Genomic DNA, 21,558 nt, shown 5'->3' on the forward strand with positions numbered 1-21,558 from the left:
CTTATGACCTTTAAGGTTTAGCAATGATCTCAGCTTCTGAAAGCCATCTGTGTGCACTTAGGGCCAGAAGGACTTATGACCTTTCAGCTGTAAGACTCTTCTCAGATTCCTAAAGCCATTTGTACCTCCCTCTGCCCAGAATGATGAATTTTGACACTGCTCTGTCATCTATCAATTTTGGCAACATCCTAGTAACCTTTTGATCTTTAAAGTTTACTTTAAAGATACATTCTTTGAGCAATATATTTTAAAAAAGCAGGAGGTAAGGGTTCTTAAAAACTTTCAGAGATGTCACTTAGGAGCCACCAAAATTCTATTTATGCTCATTGTAAAAACATGTATGAGCCACTCGCCTTTTAGAAGTCCATATACACACTTCAGTGTCTTAACCTTTTTCTTTCTTTCTATTAACCTCCATGCTTTAAATCTTTGTAAAAATCTTTAATAAATTCTAACTCTGCTGCCTATTGGCTTGTTCTGAACTTCTTTTCTGTAGTGAACAATCCAGTTTTGTTGGAGGAGCAAGTGAACTCCTTGCTGTGAATGGCCACATGTAGCTGTGCCTTTGTCGCTGAAGCCACTGACAATAGTGCTATTATTATATTATTCTTTGCCTTTTTTGGCATTTTAAATAAAATTTTAATTGTGTTGTTCTCTCTCTAGAGTATTTAATATTGATAAGCATGGCGTTCTGAGTATATTGGTAGTTAGAGTAAAATCTTTGTCCAGGACAAAGAGTCTAAAATAAAAACATATTTAAAAAGCTATGTCAAACTCATGAATAGGGAACCTGGAGCTCTTATTTCTGGTATTGGGTCTGCCCTTCACTAGCTCTACATTCTTGAGTAAAAGGTGAATTTATTCTATAAAACAAGGGGCTTAGACCCTTTTTGCCTTAGCATATAGCACTCAGTGCTTGACTGTCAGGGAGTCAAGGAAGAGTGCTGACTGGGCTTTTAGAGCCTCAGTTGGGTTACTTTTAAGGCTCACAAGACGGAAAAGGTTGAGACTGTCCTGAGCCGCTTTGGTAAGGTTGTGGAGCCAGATTTCCTTGAAGCACACTTTCATCAAAGCATGTCAATCTTGGTATGTAAGCTGTTTGCTTGGTTCATGGCTGGATTTTCCTGGGAAAACTGAGTTGCTGTTTAATTTTGCTGTTTGGCTCCTTTGACTACCATCCATCCTGAAAGATAAAGAGCCAAATTAATTGTGAAAAACAAGAAAAGTTTTATATAATGTGGCCACATTGGAAACAATGACAAAGTTATAGTGCCCACCGCCAACATTCTGGGTCATGACTGAGGTTTAAATCCAAGTAGATGGATAGAGATATGCATGCCTAAGCAGTTCTAGTCAAGCCTGTCACTATCTAGCTCCAGTCTTCTCTGCAAGGTGCTCCAACTAGTCATCAGCACTGTGTGACTATTTCTAGGAGACAAATTTCCCTCTGGCTGGCACAAGGCTTCAGCCTTTTCCTTTTCTCAACTTGATTCCATGGGCAGTGCCAATTTCTTGAAGCACAATGGTCTGATAGCCAAAGGGAGGCTATTTGAAATTCTAAAGAGAATGGCCTCATGGCCTGCACTTTGAGGAGCAAAGGTCTGTTGTGATCCGTATTTGCTAAGCAGAAGTCTTTCCTAGTAGCATCATCTCTTCTGTTTCTTATACTTTGGAGTATAGGTCTTAGATCCTTAAAAGAGCACCCTCATGTTCCCAATCTTGAACTTAGTCTGTGATAAATATGTCATCTTCTGTATTCTTCTCCACTGGGCACAAACCTACTGTTATTGGTATGACTGGTACATTCTGTAGCTACTTTTCATTGTTTCTGTTGTTTTTTGGTCTACTGTGGACCTTAATTTCTGGCATGAATTTACCTGATCTGGATCTGAGGCAAGATAGACAGGAAATTATAGTGACATGGGAAGAAAAACACAGATAAGAGACAAGACTCTTCATCTTGGGTTCATCCTGGTTGATAAAGGCAAAAACCCCAGCTACCAAATTTCCCATGAAGACAATATTGATTTCCCAAAAGACATCTTATCAAAGCAAGTGAATTATACTGCCTCATGGCCTAAGTGATATATTATGAGTTCCTAGCCCTCTCCTCTCGTTCCTAAGTCTAAACAATTGCCTCTCATAAGTCCTCCTCACAACTTTGTTTAAAAGGGGACATCTTTAACCCTATAAACTAAACTATCTGAGCAGTACTGTTTTACAAAGAAGACTTGGTGTGGCAATGTAATGTGAGAACCACCAAAAACATATGGTACTCATACTTGGATATGTCCTATCTTTTCCACGAGTATCTTAGTTTCTCTTAACCTTTATGCCTAAGATCTGTACTAAAAATGTCTCTTCATAGTCTCCAACTATGCTTCATATTGGCACACTGTGTTTGACTTCTTTTGGAATGACACAATACATTTGTATATTACCCTAGATAGAGGACCAATGATGGAGCAAAGGAACAGTTCCACCAGCTACAACTTGGTGAACTGTGAGCTCATTGGGTTGCTTATAGAGGTCTGGGTCCAGGGTTACTTCTAGGAGCATGGACAACTAAGAAGTTAAAGGCAGATTTCCATTCAAATTTGAAGGTACAGATATAACTCAGTTTCATTCACAGTAGTGTACACTGTATACTTAAAATATCTGTTTTCTAGATTCCTGTTTTCATTTTGGTTTTTTGGCCACCATAAACCTCCTATAATTGAATTTTAATGCAAATTTTAATAGGCTTAGTGTTCATCGGAGTCACATTCTTTATTTTTCTTTTATTGTAAATAGATTCTTTTCTCATACAATATATCCTGACTATAGCTTCCCCTCCCTCTATTCCTCCAAATTCTTCTCCACTTCCCCTTCCCTCTGGATCCACTTCCTTTCTGTCTATCATTAGTAAAGAACATACTTTTAAGAGATAACAACCAAACATGACAAAATAAAATATAAGATGAAGCAAAAACTTTCATTATTGAAGTTAGACATGGCAACCCAACAGAAGGAAAAAAGTCCCAAGAGCAGGCCAAAGAGTCAGAGACTCACTCATTCTCACATCAGGAGTCCCATAAAAACACTAAGCTAACAGTTATAATGTATGCACAGAGGCCGTGGGATAGACCCGGGCTTGCTGCTCAGGGTATGTGAGCTAATTTTACCTTGCTTAGTTGAATCAGAGATCCATGTTTTCTTGGTGTCCTCTATTCCCTCTGAAAAAGTCACAGTCTTTCAGTTTTATATCATATAAAAGTAAAAACAAAACACCTTTATAGTCTAACATATATATAGCAAAACTATGATATGCTTAGAATGGACAGAAAAAATTTTAAGCCAAAGTATAGGTTGAGTAATGCATAATGAATTAGAACTTTTTGAACTCCTAGTTTAGTATCTAGTTCTGTAATTTTAGATGTATGTATTAAAAATGCACTAATTTATATTTTAATACCTTCCTATAAAAGTCTTAATATATATTATGATAATTTGATATGTGTGTATTTTATAATGTTTAAATAAGGTTATTGGTATTTCTATCTCTTTAAAATTTAATAATTTAATTATTACACGTGTTTGTGTATTTCAAGCACAGATATGTGTGCGCCATGGCATTGGTATGGAGATCATTGCAGGAGACTATTCTCTCCTAACACACAGATCCACAGATTAAGCTCAGGTCACATTAGGCTTGGGGACAAGTGTTTTTATTTGCTGAGACTCCTTACTATCCCTAATTTTTAAATCTTTAAGTTTTAACAGGAGAAACGTGGTGTGGTCCCAGCTTTGCTGCTTCTTACAGATGTTTTCAGTCCTTCCTTCATCCCACTCTGATTCCTTTGTGTCAGCTGCTTAGACCTAGAAATTCTTTCTCCCTTGGACCCCCAGTGAGCACATGGAGCTGGCTCACAAGTAGGCAACTCTCACTGTCCTTCCCGTCCTCCATTATGGTCTTTCCCTTCTCACCTTCAGCCCTGTAATAACTTGCTTGCAGGTATCTCTCCTCCCACCTCAACTCCATTCACTGGAGACTCCAACTCTTGGTACAGACCCAGGGTCCCACTAGCCCTTTCATTCCTGTCTCTCCAGATTTTTCTCTGTCTTGCCACAACTTACTTTCTGGGGAAAATGTTTAGATTTAACATTTTCTTGACTGAGGTATATATTTCTTCTATCTTGTCTTCCACACCTGAGATTCTCTCTCCATTGTCTTGAACTCCTCCCACCACACCTCTGACTCCTGGGGACCCTGCCTCTTGGTGTAGACAGGGTCTCCTTAGCTCTTTCCATAGCCTCTCTTGGTCATTTCTCCTAGCCCATCTCCATTCCTCTCTGCCACCCACTGACCTGCAGAAGTGTTCACTGTCAGGAAACCCACAAGGGACTACACTGTCCTGTGATCTAGAGAGGGCAACAGAAACCAAGGGACAGAACACTCACTCAACAAAGATAAGACCAGCTATCAACACCTAGAATCACCTAAGTCATCCCAGCCAGATGTCTAGACACCAGCACAAAAGCACAGACATTAACAGCCGGGATATTATGCCTCCCCTTGAGTAGTAACTCTTCTATAGTAGGCCTGAGAAATGCAATATAGCTGATGAAGAAGACAGGGATTTCAAAACAGCAATTATGAATATGTGCAAGACTTGAAGAGAATGTGAATAAATCCCTAATTATGATGTCTGTGAAAACACAAACAGTTGAATGAAATAATGAAAATAATTTATGACATGAAAATAGAATTTAACAAAGAAATATAATGAATAAAGATAATCCAAATGGAAACGAAACTGGAATGAAAAATGTAGAGAAGTCCAACACAAACCTCAGTGGTAAGCTTCATCTACAGAGTTCAAGACATTGGAAGAGAGAATCTCAGGTGTTGAAGACAAGATAGAGGAAACATATACCTCAGCCAAAGAAAATGTTAAATCGAAAGAAATCCATACACAGAACATCTAAGAAATCTGGGACATTCAGAAAAGATCAAATATACAAACAGTAGGAACAGAACAACACTTGACTTCTCAATGGAGTCTCTGAAAGCCAGAAGGGTGTAGACAGATTTTTTGCAAATTGAGTCTCTACAGGTGCCAGACCAGAATACTGTACTCTGCAAAACTATCAGTAATAATAGATGGAGAAAGAAAAAATTCCATGTTAAAACCAAATGTAAGCAGTGTCCATTTATCAGTCCAGCTCTACAGAACACATTAGAAGGAAAACTTCAGCCTGAGGAGGTCCACTGCCTGTCAGAAAAAACAGGGATGAAATGATCTCAGACCAGCAAATTAAAAGAGGGAGAACAAAACCCACACCACAACAAGAAAATAACAGGAATCATTAAGCACAGCTCGTTGAAAACTCATTATCAATCTCAACATTAAACCTCAACTCCCTAATAAAAAGACACAGAGTGGATTAGAAAACAGGATACATCCTTGCTGCATTAAAAGACACCCCTAGTGTCAAGGATAGGAATCACCCCAGGGTAAAAGAATGGAAAAAGTATTCCAGGGAAATGGACCCAAGAAGCAGGTATAGATATTTTAATATCTGACAAAATGGACTTCAAACGAAAACTAATCAAAAGAGATAGAAAAGGATACTACATACTCATCAAAGGAAAATCCAACAAAAGGATACTGCAAAATCCTAAACATTTATGCACCAATCAGAAGGGCATATAAGTTCATATAAGAATCACACTACAGCTAAATTCACATATTGACACTCACACATCAATAGTGAGTGACTTCAGCACTCCACTCTTGCCAGTAGATGGGTCATCCAGACAAAAACTAAGCAGTAAGAAAATGCTGTAGTTAAATAATGTCATAAATCAAATGGACCTGGCAGATAGTTACAGAAGAGTTCACTCAAACACAAACGAATATACCTTCTTCTTAGATGCTCATGTAACGTTTTCCAGAATTAATCACATACTTGGACACAAAGTAAGTCTCAATAGATATAAGAAAGTTGACATAATTCCTTGCATCCTATCTGATCATCATGTATTAAAGCTAGATATCAATGATAAAGTATACAAACTCATGGAAACTGAACAGCTCACTACTAAATGAAAAATGATTCAAGACAGAAATTAAGAAAGTTTAAAATATTTTATGAATGAAAATGACAACGTAACATACCCAAACCTAGAGGACACATGTAGGCAGTTGTAAGAGGCAAGTTCATAGCACTAAGTGCCTAGGACAAAATGAAGAACTAACACCTCCAAAGAGGAGGTGGCAAGAAATAAACTCAGGGCTGAAGTCAACAAAATACAAACAAGACAAATAATTGGTGAAACACAGTTCTTTTCTTTTTGTGATGATCAGTAAGACTGATAAATGCTTATCCAAATTAAAAGATAGAGAATATCTAACTTAACAAAATTAGTGTTGAAAAGGGGAATATCATAACAGACTCCAAGAAAATCCAGAGAACTAAAAGGACATACTTTGCTGGGTAGTTGAGGCGTATGCCTTTAATCCCAGAACTCTAGAGGCAGAGGAAAGTGGATCTCTGTGAGTTTGAGGCCAGCCTGGATGTAGTGAGTTTCAGGATAGCTAGGGCTACACAGAGAAACCATGTTTTGGAAAAAAACAAAATAGCAATAACAATAAAAATATAAAAGGTATGGGGGGCATACTTTAACAATTTGTACTCCACCAAAAAGAAATGGATAAATTTCTTGACATATACCACCTAATAGAGTTAAATTAAATTAAGATCAGATAAACATTTTAAACACACATATCCTGTTGTGAAATAGAAGCATTCATGAAAAGTCTTTGATTGATTTAGCATTGCTTTCTACTAGAACATCACAGATTAATTAGTACCAATATCCCTTAAATTATTCCATAAAATAAAAACTAAAGAAATATTTCCTTTTTTTGTGAGACCCCAAATTAATGTAACACCTAAGCTACACCGAGGCACAAGAAAGAGAAGTACAGACCAATATCGCTTATGAACATAGATGCAAAAATTCTCCATAAAATACTTGCACACAAAATCCAAGAACACATTAAAAAGTTCATCCATTATGATCAAGTAGGCTTTGTCCCAGGGATGGTTCAGCATAAGTAAACCAATAAGTATAATCCACCAAATAAACAGACTAAAAGACAAAAACCCCACGATCATCTCATTAGATTTAGAAAAGACCTTTGACAAAAATCAAATATCTTCTCATGATAAAAGTCCTAGAAAGACTACACATTTAAGGGATTTACCGCAACATAATAAAGGCAATTTACTCCAAGCCCACAGCCAACATCAAATTAAATGAAGAGAAACTTCATGCATTTCCATTAAAATCAGAAACAAGACAAGGATATCTACTCCATACCTATTCAGTATAATACCTGAAGTCTTAGCTAGAGCAATAAGACAACTGAAGAAGATCCTGGGGACATAAATTGGAAAGGAAGAAGTCAAAGTATCTTTATTTGAGATGATATGATTATAATCATAGATAATCCTAAAAACTCCACAGGAAACTTCTACAGCTGATAAACACTTTCAGCAAGTTAGCAGGATACAAAATTAACACACAAAAATCAGTAGCCTTCCTATAAACAAATGCAAACAGACTGAGAAAGAAATCATAGAAACAATACCCTTCATAATAGCATCAAAAATACATCTTGGGATAATGCTAACTAAAGTGGAAGACTTTTATGTTTAAAGATGTTAAGACATTGAAGAAAAATTGAAGAAGACATCAGAAGATGGAAAGATATCCTGTGCTCATATATCAGTAGGATTAATATATTGAAAATGACCACCCCAAAGCAATCAACAGTTCAATGCAGTCCCCATAAAAATTCCAACACAATGTTTTGGAGAAATTGAAAGAACAATTTCCAGCTTCATGTGAAAAAGAAAAACAGCATCTAAAACAATCCTGAATTGTAAAAGAACTGGTAGAAGTATCACCATGCATGATTTCAAGTTGTACCATAGAAGTATAGTAATAAAAGCAGTATAGTATTGAACTAAAAAATACACGGATGAAAAGAATTTATTTGAAGGCCCAGTTATAAGTTTACACACTTATGGACACCTGGTTTTTGACAAGAGAAAAATAAACATTGGAGAAAAGACAGCATCTTCAACAAATGGTGCTGGTTAAGTGAGATGACTGAATGTGGAAGATTGCATATAGACCCCTATTTGTTATCCTGGACAAAATTCAACTTAAAATGTATCATGCACATCAACATAAGACCTTACACTCTGAATCTGATAGAGGGGAATGTGGAGGATGGGTAAGTTTGAACTTACCAGGACAGGAGAAGACTTTTTATATACAATACCAGTACCACAGGCAGTAAGACCAACAATTAATCAATGGTACCTCATGAAACTGTAAAACTTCTCTATGGCATATTTATACAAAGCAGCAACCTAATGAATGGAAAAAGATCTTTACCAATTACACATATGATTTAGGGCTAGTGTCTAAAATATGTGAAGTACTAAAACAAAAAACAAACAAACAAAAAACAAAACAAAACAAAAAAACCCAAACAACAAACAAACCCAAATGTAAGTGCTTATTTACCAGACCAAGGTCACCTGATATGGCCATGAGGAATGAAACCAGGCCAGTTAGAGGGTCCACAGCAAAAGTTTAAGCTGTGGTAATTTTATTGAGAACAACCAGAGTTTGTATATCTTTATCAGAAACAGACTATAATGGCAATTGCCAGGATTAATGCAGTTATAGTTGCCAAGATACAGTGACATTTGCAAGCCATACAAGGTGCACAAGATTAATGTCTAAGATCAATTGTTCTGTCAAGCTTTCATGCTTTCTTAACTCCTAAGGGAACATACAGAGAAACACAATGTGGCCTGAATGCTTCACTGCCTGAGGAAGTGCGCCCGTCTCTCAGGAACATGAAGGCACACTGTGCCCCAGGAGCCATGGACTCTTAACCTGAAAATCCTATGGCACATGCCTCTCAAGGCAGCTTGGCCAGGAAAACTCCATGGTTCCCTGCAAACAAATAACATAATTTTAAAATGCATTATAGGAATAGAGAGTTCTCAAAAGGTGAAACACAAATGGTTGAGAAACACTTAGAGAAGTGTTTAGCATCCTTAGCCATCAGGGAAATGCAAATAAAAACTACTTTGAAATTTCATCTTACACCAGTAAGAATGGCTAAGATCAATAAAACAAGTTACAGCTCATGCTGGCAAGGTTGTGGGGTAAAGGGAACACTCATCCATTGCTGGTGGGAGTATAAGCTTGTACAGCCTCTGTGGAAATCAATGTGGGTGGTTCCGCAGGAAGCTGGGGATAGATCTACCTCAAGATCAGCTATACTGCTCTTGGGCATATACCCAAAGAACTAGGCATCCTTGTTCATCCGTGTTCATAGCTTCTTTGTTTATAATTGCTAGGAAGTGGAACCAGCCTAGATGTCCATCAGTGGATGAATGGATAATGAAAATGTGGTTAATTTATACAACACAACGTATTAAACTTTTAAAAACTAAAATCGTATGAATTTTTTTTTAGAAAATAATTTTAACTGGCATATAAAACCATAAAAATTATGTGGTTTTTTTTTTTAAATCATTCTACACATTTTATTTCTTTGTTTGGTTTGATTTTTGTCTTTTTGATATAGGCTCTCATAGTGCAGCTGGCCTTGTACTTATTATGTCATTCTATATTTAAATTTTTTTTAAAAAAAATCACATTTCCACTCCCTGTGTACACACACACACACACACACACACACACACACACACACACACAATCAGCAATTCTTTGATTTCCCATTTTGTGCTCAATTTCTCCCTAACTGTCCAAGAACATAAGAAAATTCATGATGGGCAAATGAAGAAAATTAAGGTTCTTTTTATGGTTTATGCTGGTAGATTTACCTAAAATACTTTATTTCTCTCTCATGGCCATTACATAATTTCCCCCACTTTTTCAGTGAGATGGTCTAGTTCAGAGATATTGCAGATCCCAGAAGTTGTTGCAAGAAGATTTAGTAGTGATTACAGCTCAGCTTCCGGTTTCAAAGCCCTCGTCTCAGGTCTTCGAGACGATTTTTCTTTAAGACTTTAGTCATTTCTGGGGACTAGTGTGAGAAGTGGGTTAGGTTGCTTCTGTTGTCCTCAACTGAACTTTAGGTTTAATCACCTTCTCTTCAGAGTGAAAACTGGCTCCTAAAAGATGTGGCTTGTATTACATACAAGGAAGTTTGATCCGTTAATGACTGTATTCTTTGCAAAAGTCAGTTCCTCTTCATTGATCTGTAGCAAATTGCTAGTGTAAAGATGATATACGAATAGTTTAGGAAAGATCAATACCATCTCTGCCCTGACATAGATAATATTCTAAACTTAACTGTTATTTTATGGGGGAAAAGTGACTAGCATTCATTACCTGGTGTTATAGTTGGGATCTGCAGTGACACACTGTAACACAGTAGAACACAAGACAAAGGAGGCCTGCCCATCACAGTGGTGAGTATGCAAAGAGGAAGACAACAGCATTCTGATATCACTTTCAAAGGCACAATTATTCAACTTCTTCCTGGTAGCAAGTCAGGCATGGTGGCACATGCCTTTAATTCCAGCATTTAGGAGGCAGAGGCAGGCAGATCTCTATGAGTTCAAGGACAACCTGGTCTACATAGAGAGTTCCAGGAGAGCCAGGGCTACATGAGACCCTGTCTCAAAAACAGTAACTTCTTCCTGGTAGGCCCCACCTCCCAAAGATTCCACAACCTCCCAGTAGCACCAGAGACTAGTGACCAAGCACTTAACAACAAAGTGAAGACATCAGAGGACTGTGATTCCATTGCTTACTAAGTATTTATAAGTACTATTGTATGCCAGACTATATTGGCACTAGGATTACTACAGTGAATGTAAGCAATCAGGAGTACATTTCATATGTTATACTTGTCAGGTTCCTAGCACCCACATGGTAGCGCACAAACATCTGTAACTCCAGTTCCAGGGAATCCAACACCCATTTCCCCAGGTATGCATGTGAATTGCACATAAGTAAATGTGGCAAACACACTTATATACTAAAAAATGTAAAAAATATTTTAAAAAATATTAAAAATATTAAACTTGTTTGAATCAGCTCTGACCTTGCAGAAATTACATGATATCATGTGTCCTTTTGGCAAGGTACTCTAGTACTGGACTATAAATACAAAGAAAAAATGGAATCACTAATTGAATGATTGGTATTCTTAAGGTCACATATGAAACGCTAGTTGTATTTAGTGCCCTTAAATGGATTTTATGGGCCTTTCTTCTTCTCTAAAGGGCACTGGAAGGACTTAGTATCTTTTTATTAAAAATGAAAGGTGAATGGCCTTTTCACATCTTTGGACTATGTGAAAAAGCAAATTTGACTTCCTTCTTATGCAATCATGTTGCTCATTTGCTAGCTTGTATTTTGTTTCAGATGTTTCTTAAAGCAGGAAATGAAATCGAGGATTAAGGATCAGACTTCTTGTAAAATGTTGTTTCATGAAACTGCTATATGGACAAGAGAACATGAACTGGTTTGTCTTCAGAGAGCCCTGTGTTCAAATTTACACCATCATTCAATACATTCCTTGTGTCTTGGTTTAATGTCCTCCTTATAGCTTCGCCAAGACTTTGAGACTGGATGGTGTATGTGAACTCTGTATGATGTGTTTTTGTTAGACACTCAAATTTCCTTTTTCCAATTTTAGAAGATTACACAAGTGGCAAATAAATACCTTCTAACATGGTATTTAGATAATCCGAGCTTTCTAGAAAAAAAGTATACTAGTCTCCTTAGTGGTCATCTTTTATGCATTTGTTCTGTTGTGTCTTTCTAGGCTTTTGGAAGTATTCAGTTACTTGTATGTGCACATGCAGTTGGAGACATTACATACTTAGTTTTTAATCTTATTTTGCTACAGTTAGTGTCGAGCTGCCCGTGGAATATCTTACTATGTATCATTACAATTTTTAGATTTTTCTCATTTCAAATATTTTATTATTGTTCTATGAGTGTAAATGCAAGTGTAATATATTAGAGATTCATATTTTGAAAATAACAGCTGTTTTTATTACATCTAGAGTAAAAACATAAAATACTACTACTTATCTGAATTGTATTTCCTTAAATTTTCATTGTGAACACAAAATTTAACAAATTTTTTACAGATATAGCTATCATTTAACATGCATCATAGCCTTATTAAATATATCATATGTAATATATTAAAAAATTTCTGAAGAAGAAATCCATAATAATCACTCTAATAAGAGGATTTTAATGTATGTTACTTAGAAGTATTTGCCATGTATGTGTGTGGGTATGTTTGCATACATCCATGCGTGCACATGTGAGTATGTGCCAAGTTATGAGTGTGGTCAGAGGGCATCTTGGGCATTGTTCCTGGCCTTCTACTTTGTTTGAAGTGGGCTCTCTAGATGTTCAAAGCTGCATATGTTAACCTGGCTGGCCCAGGAGCTGGGAGGGATTCTCCTGTCTCTGCTTCATGTCTCTCTGTAGGAGCATTGGGGCTCCAGATGGCACTGTGTACCTAGCTGCGTTCTGAACATCCAGACGCAAGTCGTCACACTTGGATGACACCAAGCCATCTCTCCTGCTAACTCAGAGATAGTTTGATTAACATAAAGCATTTTTTAAAAATAATTTTCCTGTTATCTTTGATTTTAAAAAGAGATTTAGAATTCTTTCCTTCAGAACCTCTTTTGGAAGGAAATCATTATTAAAGCCCACATATCCAGTGTAAAATTTCATAGTTTAACAATGCTTTAATGACTCATTTGAATGTTATTCTTTATAAACAAGTAGTATTTTAAGGGTTTATGAAACATTTAATAGCATTCCAAACACCACTTTAGTAGGTTTTAAAAAATAAAAGTATTTAAGGTTATGAATATGTATTTATTAGGCCTTTTCATATATCTCTCAGTAACTAGCATTCACATCTATACACACATACACATTGTTAAATTAAGCATGCCAAGAAATAAAAAAGATTAAAAAGTAAAGATAACAGCACACAATAAAAATTATTTCTCAAAAATGGGAGCACCCATAGGCTTTGTTAGTTGTTTGGGGCAATTTTGGGGGCCTATTTGGTTTTCTTCTGTTCTGTCTTAACAGAGACTATCAGACAAACACATGAAAAGAGCTGTAAACACACAGAGCACAGTTGCATTAACAACATACAAAGCTGTGTCTGCCTTTGGTTTTTCTGCCAGCCGCTTCCATTAGATCCTTCCACCCTGTAATGTGAGGTGGCCGTACTTACGTTTGTTTGTTCCTCGAGACAGGGTTTCTCTGTGTAGCTTTGCGCCTTTCCTGGATCTCTCTCTGTAGACCAGGCTGGCCTCGAACTCACAGAAATCCGCCTGCCTCTGCCTCCAGAGTGCTGGGATTAAAGTGTGTGCCCCTACTGCCTCCCAGCTTCCTTCAATTCTTAATTGTCCTCAAGAATGAACAGTGGGCCAGTGCCTCGGACCAGGAAGTCCTACTGTGACAGGTTCCTGAGGGAGAGGACTGGGGGTAGGAAAAAAAAGACAACAGGAAGGCTGCTACCAGGAGGTCTTTCACACCTGATGGCTGTGTCAAGCAAGTTTATTAAGTACAGCATCTTATATGTGGTTTTCAGTGGGGAGTGGGCCAAGGTCAGCAGCTAAGTCAGTGTTGGCAAGAGAATGCAAGATACCTTAGACACAGCTGCCTTAGGACTGATAACCACAGCCCTTCATTGGGCTCCAGGCTCCCAGGAACCAAAGCTTTGAGCCCTGGCCCTAGCCCCAGACTGGTCCTTGCCAAGCCTGTCTCTGGGCAAGGATGCAGAACTTTTTTTCCCCCTTTGTCCTTTCATCAGGGCCTCTGGGAAAGCCTTGGGTCTGCCTGGATCCCATAGATCAGAATGTCCTTTCGTCTTCTGAGCCTCTGATGTCGCTAGGCACATCTGAGCATGACCACAGAAGCACCTAAACGCTAGTCTAGGCTTACTCTTCCCTTGCAGAGGTTTCAACCAAAAGCTATGTGTTTTACTTTTGTGGGATTAGGCTGTCTCATTGGGAGGTCTGCAGTGTTCTTTGATTAGCTAATTGTTTTACTGTACTGTTATGCTGCTAAGTTCAGAGAAAGGATTTTCATTCTTGACTGTCTTAGGCTTTTGTTGTATCAGTCACCATTCAGATGAAAAGTTCAAATGGTTGGGATTTTTTCTTTGGACCTGATGCTCAAGGAGCATTTTTTTTTTTTAAAACCCAGGGAATTATTTCTGTGCTATTACAAATTGTATTGCTTACAGTAGATTGAAAGGGAGGAACTGAGGGCATTTAGGCTAGAAAGCAGAAGTAAATAAATAATAGTAATAGAAAATATAGACTGAAGTTAACTAGGAAACAGTGAGCATTAGGACCCTACAGGTGACAGAGTTGAGCTTGCAGTGGCAGCTAACATTGGAGCTTCATCTGATTCTGCCATTTCAGTCCGTCCTGGCAGGTGTCTGGGCACCTGGAAGGAAGATTGGACACAAACACATGCCAGTGATGTGGGAAATACTAGTAATATGGTAGTGCTTTGAGGGCCCAACAGAATTGGACAATCACTTGGGCATTGCCAACTTTCCTTGTCCTTACCTGTGTTCAATGGGCAGTTCATTGAGAGCATTGGCATATTTACAGCCAGGGCATAAAATCCCAGGCGAGATTTGTGCTGCTCACAGATAAAATGTAGATCCTAAATGGCAACTGTCTGCCAATCTTAAGTCTAGTACTTATTACCATTACCAGTGCATGCGCTTTTTACTCCAACATAAATTCAACTAGTGCCCTTTAGAACAGGGGAGAGAGTCCATGCACACTCTCTATCCCATCCATAGAAGCTGAAGACAGAACATTGAGAAGGGGAGAGGTGTCCTATGCTATAATTCCATTCCATGCAGAGCCTAGTCACAGTTTCCAAGTGATAGGGGAAGGAGGGAATTAGCTGAGTTTAAAACGTTTAAAAGAATTTTGTGCCCACCTCTTTCAGGCTGTACTCTGATTTTATAGACAAATTTCAGAATTTGGAGGGTACCCATTGAAGATTCTTGTGTTCCAGGACAAAGAATTGCAGAGGGACACATACTAAGGTAATAGAAATGGAGGCAGTTTATTAAGAAGTTGGGGGAATACATATGCTGAAAAGCACTGGGCCAAAGGCTCAGGAAGCTAAAAGTCATTTGTATAGCACCAACATACCCCATGTTTGTATATCCTAGGCTGCTCTTGCATAGAGTCCAGGTCTCAAGGATTTCCAGTCCTCTGCCAACTGCTTTCTTTCATATATTTATCTTAAAATATATATTTTATTTCTAATTATGTGTGTATATGTGTGCACCTGATGTGCACATGTATATGCATTTGAGCATGCATGCAGATGCCTGCAGAGAGACTTTAGATGCCCCATTGCCAGAGTTACAGGCAGTTGTGAATTACACAGTGTGGATGTTGGGTTGTTGCTGGATCCTAATGGCTCCCTCGGGGCAAGGAGTGAGAAGGCACGGCACAGAAACTGGGAGTCAGTTGAAGGCAAACAACAAACTCATTTATTCAATAACAGGGAAGGCCTTGTATACCTTACTCCCATTATCCAAACTATGTCCCAGTCTGGTAGCATTGCATGGTCATCCCTCATTGGCTGGGCACAATCAGGAACTCTGACAGCGCCTGTTGCTAGGCCCTCAGGCAGACTTCAGGTTGGCTCATAAGGAAGTACGTTATGTGCATGTCTTAGCAACTAATTTGAGCCAATTTCCTCAACCCTATTGGCCTGTCCTACTACACTGGGTGAAACCCTGTTTCAAAAGTAAAATAAAGGAAAAATGTTACTATTGATTACTTTTCCTTTAACTTCAGATTTTTGGAATTCTTTGGCATGAATTGTGTGAAGCATCCTTGCATTATTTTGCTAGTTAGTAAAGATGCAATATAATTGTGATCATTAAAATGGTCATCAATCATATCAAGGTGTTTTTAAGATAATGGACTGTCTTAGTTGAGGTTTCTACTGTTGTGATAAAAAAAATCACTAAAAGCAACTTGAGGAGAAAGACTTTATTTCATCTTACACTTTGGGGTAATAGTCCATCACTGAGGGAAATCGGGGCAAGAACTCAAACAGGGCAAGACCCTGGAGGCAGGAACTGAAGCCAACACCGTGGAGGAATGCTGCTTAGTGGCTTGCTCCTTGTAGCTTGCTTACCTTGCTGTTTATAGTACCCGGGACCACCAGCCTGGAGGTGGCATCACTCACAATGGTTTGGGTCTACCACATCAATCATAATTAGGAAAATCCACCAAAGGCTTGTCTGCAGGCCAGTCTTATAGGCATTTTTTTCTCCTCAATTGCGGCTCCTCCTCCTAACAAGTTGCTTGTGTCAACTTGACATCAGTCTAACCAGCACAGTTGGCCCCCGTCAACTAGACATACAAATACATCACTATTCAACTATAATGTTTTTCTCATTTGTCCTCAAGATGACATATTAATATGACAAAGTAGATCATTCTAACTTTTAAAAGTCCCACAGTCTTTAAAAATTCAAACACCTTAAAACTCCAGTATATTAAAAATTTTCAAAATATTTAAAATATTCAGTCTCTTTAAACTCCCCAAATCTCTGTAAAACTCCAATCTCTGAAGGGGACCCCTGAACCATGGGGAACCCTACCCTGGATTAGGCACAAATCACACCCAAACACCTGTTTTCATAGAGAGATCCATTATTAAGCAGGGAAGAAAAGTTCAAGTGACTGCTTTCTGACTCAGGCAGGAAACAGCACAAGTGACCTTGCTGGTGTCATTTTTAAGAGAGAAGAATGGAAGGGCTGTGTTAGAATGGGCTAGGATGCAGTGGGAAAGGAGGTAAGGGATGGGGGTGAAGGGGAAGGGGACAAGGGAAAGGCGAGAGGGGTATTTGTCTCACAGGGACAAAGAACTGCCTCTGGATAGAGGGGAAATAGATGTGGCACATAGGAAAATGGTAGTTTATAAAGGTAAAGGGGGAAACCCTATGTTAGGATGAGGTGTTTATTTATTTATTTATTTCCGAGACAGGGTTTCTCTGTGTAGTTTTGGAGCCTGTCCTGGATCTCACTCTGTAGACCAGGATGGCCTCAAACTTACAGAGATCTGCCTGGCTCTGCCTCCTGAGTGCTGGGATTAAAGGCATGCGCCACCACTGCCCAGCTGAGGTGTTTACTTTTAATGGGGCATGTAATGAGGTGAACCAAAGGGGACTTCTGATCACTGGACCTTGGTAGTCAGCCTCAGGAGGAAGAAATGGTCAAATAAGGGACTAGACCTTGGTGGCTAGCTTTAGGAATGTAGTCTAACAGTTTTTAGCAAGGCAGAGGGAATGAGGAGAAGGGCAAGGCCTGCCAGAACCACATGCTTGAGTGGGCTAGGGTCCCTTCAGTCTCTCTAAAAATTCAGTTTCTTAACTTCAGGCTCCTGTAAAATAAGAGAGAAGTTGTATACTTGCTTACTTCTAGAAGGAAGAATCAAGGCACATTCACAGTCAAACAAAGCAAAACTGAACTCCCACAGTATGAATCATTTAGTACCCACTGTCTGTGACTCGCTCATCATCCTTGGGCCTCCAAAGGACTGTCACAGCCCTGGCTTTGCCGTTCACGGCACACACTCAGCGTGTCCTGTAGTCTCGAGTCTACTGTACTCCTCAGTGCTGCTTTGCTAGGCACTGCTACTGGACTCTCCAAAACGCCATGGTCCCCTGCTGCAACTAGGCTGTATTTTCACCAATAGCCACCTCCGGGCTCTCCTTAGGGGCTTTGGGCCAAGCTTCAACCTCGCTCTCTGACCCTCTCAATCCTGGGCCTTTCACTGCAACCATGGCTGCACCTTCACCAGTGGCCTCTCCCAGCCCATCTTCAGGGACTCCAGTCTTACCACACAGGGCCAAGCCTTAGCTGCTCTCTATGAACCCTTGATGCCTTCAAAACTAACACCAGCCTGGTGACTCTTACACTACCAAGTTCTCCTGCCAGCATGAGATGCAGTGGAGGCCACAGTTTCTGTGTGTTGACCCCAAGGACATGCTCCCAGATTTTTCCACTCAGTAGTACTGGTCTCTTCTTATCTCAGCTGATTATCTAGCCCCAGTTGACCAGCATCCATTGTTCCTGTAAAGCAAAGGTCACACTTCAGTGGTGCTGGCTTCTGGTTAACACACTGATTCTTCAGCCCTAACCGATTGAAACTTTAGATCCTTAATTCAAAGTATCTCATAAATGGCCCCCAGTCTTTAAGGGGCTCTCAAACTTCCATTTGGAATTACCCATGTCAGGCTTTCATTTCCTGTGTTTTTTTAACATTCTCACCTTCCAAGCTCCCACTTTCAGAGCAGCCACTGAGGCTTGAGAACTGAATGGCTTTTCCAGCTCAAAGTTTTACCTACTACCACAATCCTCCAAAAACTCCTCGGTAGGTCTGTCACAGCAATAGCCCCCTGCTCTTACCAATTTTTTTTTTTTTTTTTCTAGTTAGGTTTCTGTTTCTGTGATAAAACACCAAGGCCAGAAGCAACATGGGGAAGTAAAGGTTTATTTTTCCTTACACTTTGAGGTGCCAGTTCATCAGTGGTGGAAGTCGGCAGGAACTCAAGAAGTTCAGGGACCTAGAGGCAGGTACTGAAGCAGAAACCGTGGAAGAATCCTGCTTACCATCTTGCTCCTCATGGCTTGCTCAGGCTTCTTTCTTTATAGCACCCAGGGTCACCATCCCAGGGATGGCACCTCTCTCAATGGGCTAATTAAGAAACTGGAGAGATGGCTCAGAGGTTAAGAGCACTTCCAAAGGTCCTGAGTTCAATTCCCAGCAACCACATGGTGGCTCTGTAACAAGATCTGGTGCCCTCTTCTGGCCTGCAGGGATATGTGCACTGTATACATAATAAATAAATAAGTTAAAGAAAAAAAAAGAAGAAAATGCTTACCCATGGGCCAATCTGGTCCAGGCTCTTTTCTTTTCAGTTGTTCCCAAATAACTCTAGTTGTGTCAGGCTGCTTAAACACAGGCAGACTTCCTTTGAAGATTAGGAAGATACCGTGAAAATCTTAGGAAGGAAGGAAGGAGGGAGGGAGGGAAGGAAAGAAGAAAAGAAGAAAGGAAGAACAGAAAGAAAGAGGATTTGAATTCTGCTTTGTTATAAAGAGCCTTTCTTTACTTTCTCTCCTCCTCTTCCCTCATCTCTTACTCCCTTCTACCCTCTTCTTCTCTCTTTCTCTCTCTCCTTCCTGTGTCTCCTTCTCCCCCTCCACTGCCCTAGGGATTGAACTGAGAACCTTGTGTTTGCTAAATGTTTTACCTTTTACTAAATAAGTATTTTTTAAAGAATCCTTTCTTTTTTGTTTGTTTGCATGAAAATAAAAAGTAAACAGAAACTCTCTTCATTGATGCTTTTTTTGTAAAGAAAAGTAATATAACAGTAATTTTAGTCTGTAGTATTAAATACAATGACATTGAAAGAATAATATTTTAGTCTGAAACCATGATTAATCAATACTATCTTTGAAGTGACCTGCCACTGGTTTCAGTTTTGCATATTCAATTTCTACCCATGTGCACTTACCTCTGTGAGCTAAGTGTAATGGAAGTACATATTCATTTTCTTGTGGGTCTGTTTGTTTTGTATATGTTTGTACATGTTTGTGTATATTCATTGTGCATGCAGGTGTGCACATGTGCATGTGACAGCCAGAGGTTGACATCAGATGTCTTCTTTGGTCATTTCTCACCTTAGTTTTTGAGACTGATTTTCTCATTGAACTTGGAGCTCATGAATCTGTCTAGATTGTGTGGCCTTCAGCTCTGAGGGTCGGCCTGTCACTGCCTCACCAGCACTGGGACTACATAAGTACAGACACTGCCACACCCAGTTTACCTGGGTTCTTGAGGATCCCATGCCAGGTCCTCATGTTTATGTGGCAACTACTTTACCAACTGAGACTTCTCCCCAGATCTCTATATATTCAAATTTTGATAATTTTATTTTTCACATGTAATGTAAAATATTATCTTTACTAGTAGAGAAGATATAAGGAAAAACAAATATATTATTTGCTCATAATCTTTTCCCCTAGGCAACACTGTCTTCAGGCTACACATTCGTGCTTAAAAGTTGTGATCATTTGCATCTGCTCTTTCTCTCTTAGTATATGAACATTCACTGGGATGTATATTTCCCCAAATTTTAATACCTTACTAATTAGCAGTGGTCTCATTTTTCTATCCCAACTGACAAGCTTCCTTACATTTGTATGTATCCTCAGCTATGGCAGCAGACATAACTAGCTTTTGTTTCCTTTGTAGTTGGAGGAAAGTTGTTCTGGTGATCAGTGTATGTTTGCACAGGTCTCCACTCTTTACTATGGAGCCATTTCAGTTGGTACTGTTACTAAGACCCTTTAGAAAATGTCTTAACTCAGAGCATATCATTTCAAATTTCTATTTGTTTGTTTAAGGGGAGTGGCAGGCATGCCATACCACCTCATGTGGAGGTCAGAGGACAGCTAATAGGTTTTTCCTTCCACTGTTCCATAGATCAAACTCAGGTTGTTAAGCTTAATGGCAAGCACTCTTACCTGCTGAGACATCTCTGAGCCCTAGTCTGGCTTTAAATTAACATACTGGACATAGTAATTTTATGATCATAAATTATTTAATTATATTTAAAAGTCTTTTAATCTATGTCATATGTCAACATGATTTATCTAACCTTGGTAAATGGTAAGTTAATTTTTGTATTGGGTTTTTTTTTTTAACTATTTGGCACATATTATCTGAATATAATTAACTCATCTAAAGATGAGTTAATTATGACTGAGATGTTATGATTTCTGAGTGCTTTTAGCAAGAATGGAGTTAGTGCTCAGTCTGATGGCTGATGGTTCGGGTGTCTTCCTTTTACGTAGCAGCTGAGAAAGTGCATAGTCAAGTGCGCAATTTTCTGTACTCACTTGGTGGCAAATCAATGTGATTATTGTGTATTCTGTAGCTTTTGAGCAGCATACTCTGCTGATGCCTTAGAATAGTTTCCATAACTGAGAAACATAAGTCAGTTTTGCTTGTAGTCAAAATAGTAATGCAAGAGAACATGAAAGATTAAAAATCCCAGTATGAAACATAGCTGAATATTGGGTAGATGTCTGTGGGGTGTGTGAACTACTGAAACATATTTGAATGTGCTTAGAATGTTGAGATTTTTGAAGTGGGATCGTTCCACAGATATTGTGTACTGAGTATTAGCATAGCTCATGTGTTCTGGAGTTAGATCTGTTTCTCACTGATAGAAATCACTGAGCTTCTGACCACTCCACAGGTGTTAGGGGCTTGGGGTTGTTAGGCCCGATGTGTACACATCATATTGTTGGATGGAATGGTTCCTCTGAGGACAGTACAGTATTTAGGGCTTTTCTATGCTCTTCTCTTACTGAAATTTTTATCAGAAATGA

At 38.9% G+C, this 21,558-nt stretch overlaps 1 protein-coding gene across 1 annotated transcript in view; it reads left to right on the top strand.

The window, feature by feature from the left end:
- Phkb (phosphorylase kinase regulatory subunit beta) overlaps positions 1-21,558 on the top strand; it is a 209,129-nt gene that overhangs the window by 17,542 nt on the left and 170,029 nt on the right. The window lies entirely within an intron of this gene.

The sequence above is a fragment of the Onychomys torridus genome, chromosome 5 (assembly GCF_903995425.1).
Source record: "Onychomys torridus chromosome 5, mOncTor1.1, whole genome shotgun sequence".
In the NCBI taxonomy this organism is placed as follows: domain Eukaryota; kingdom Metazoa; phylum Chordata; class Mammalia; order Rodentia; family Cricetidae; genus Onychomys; species Onychomys torridus.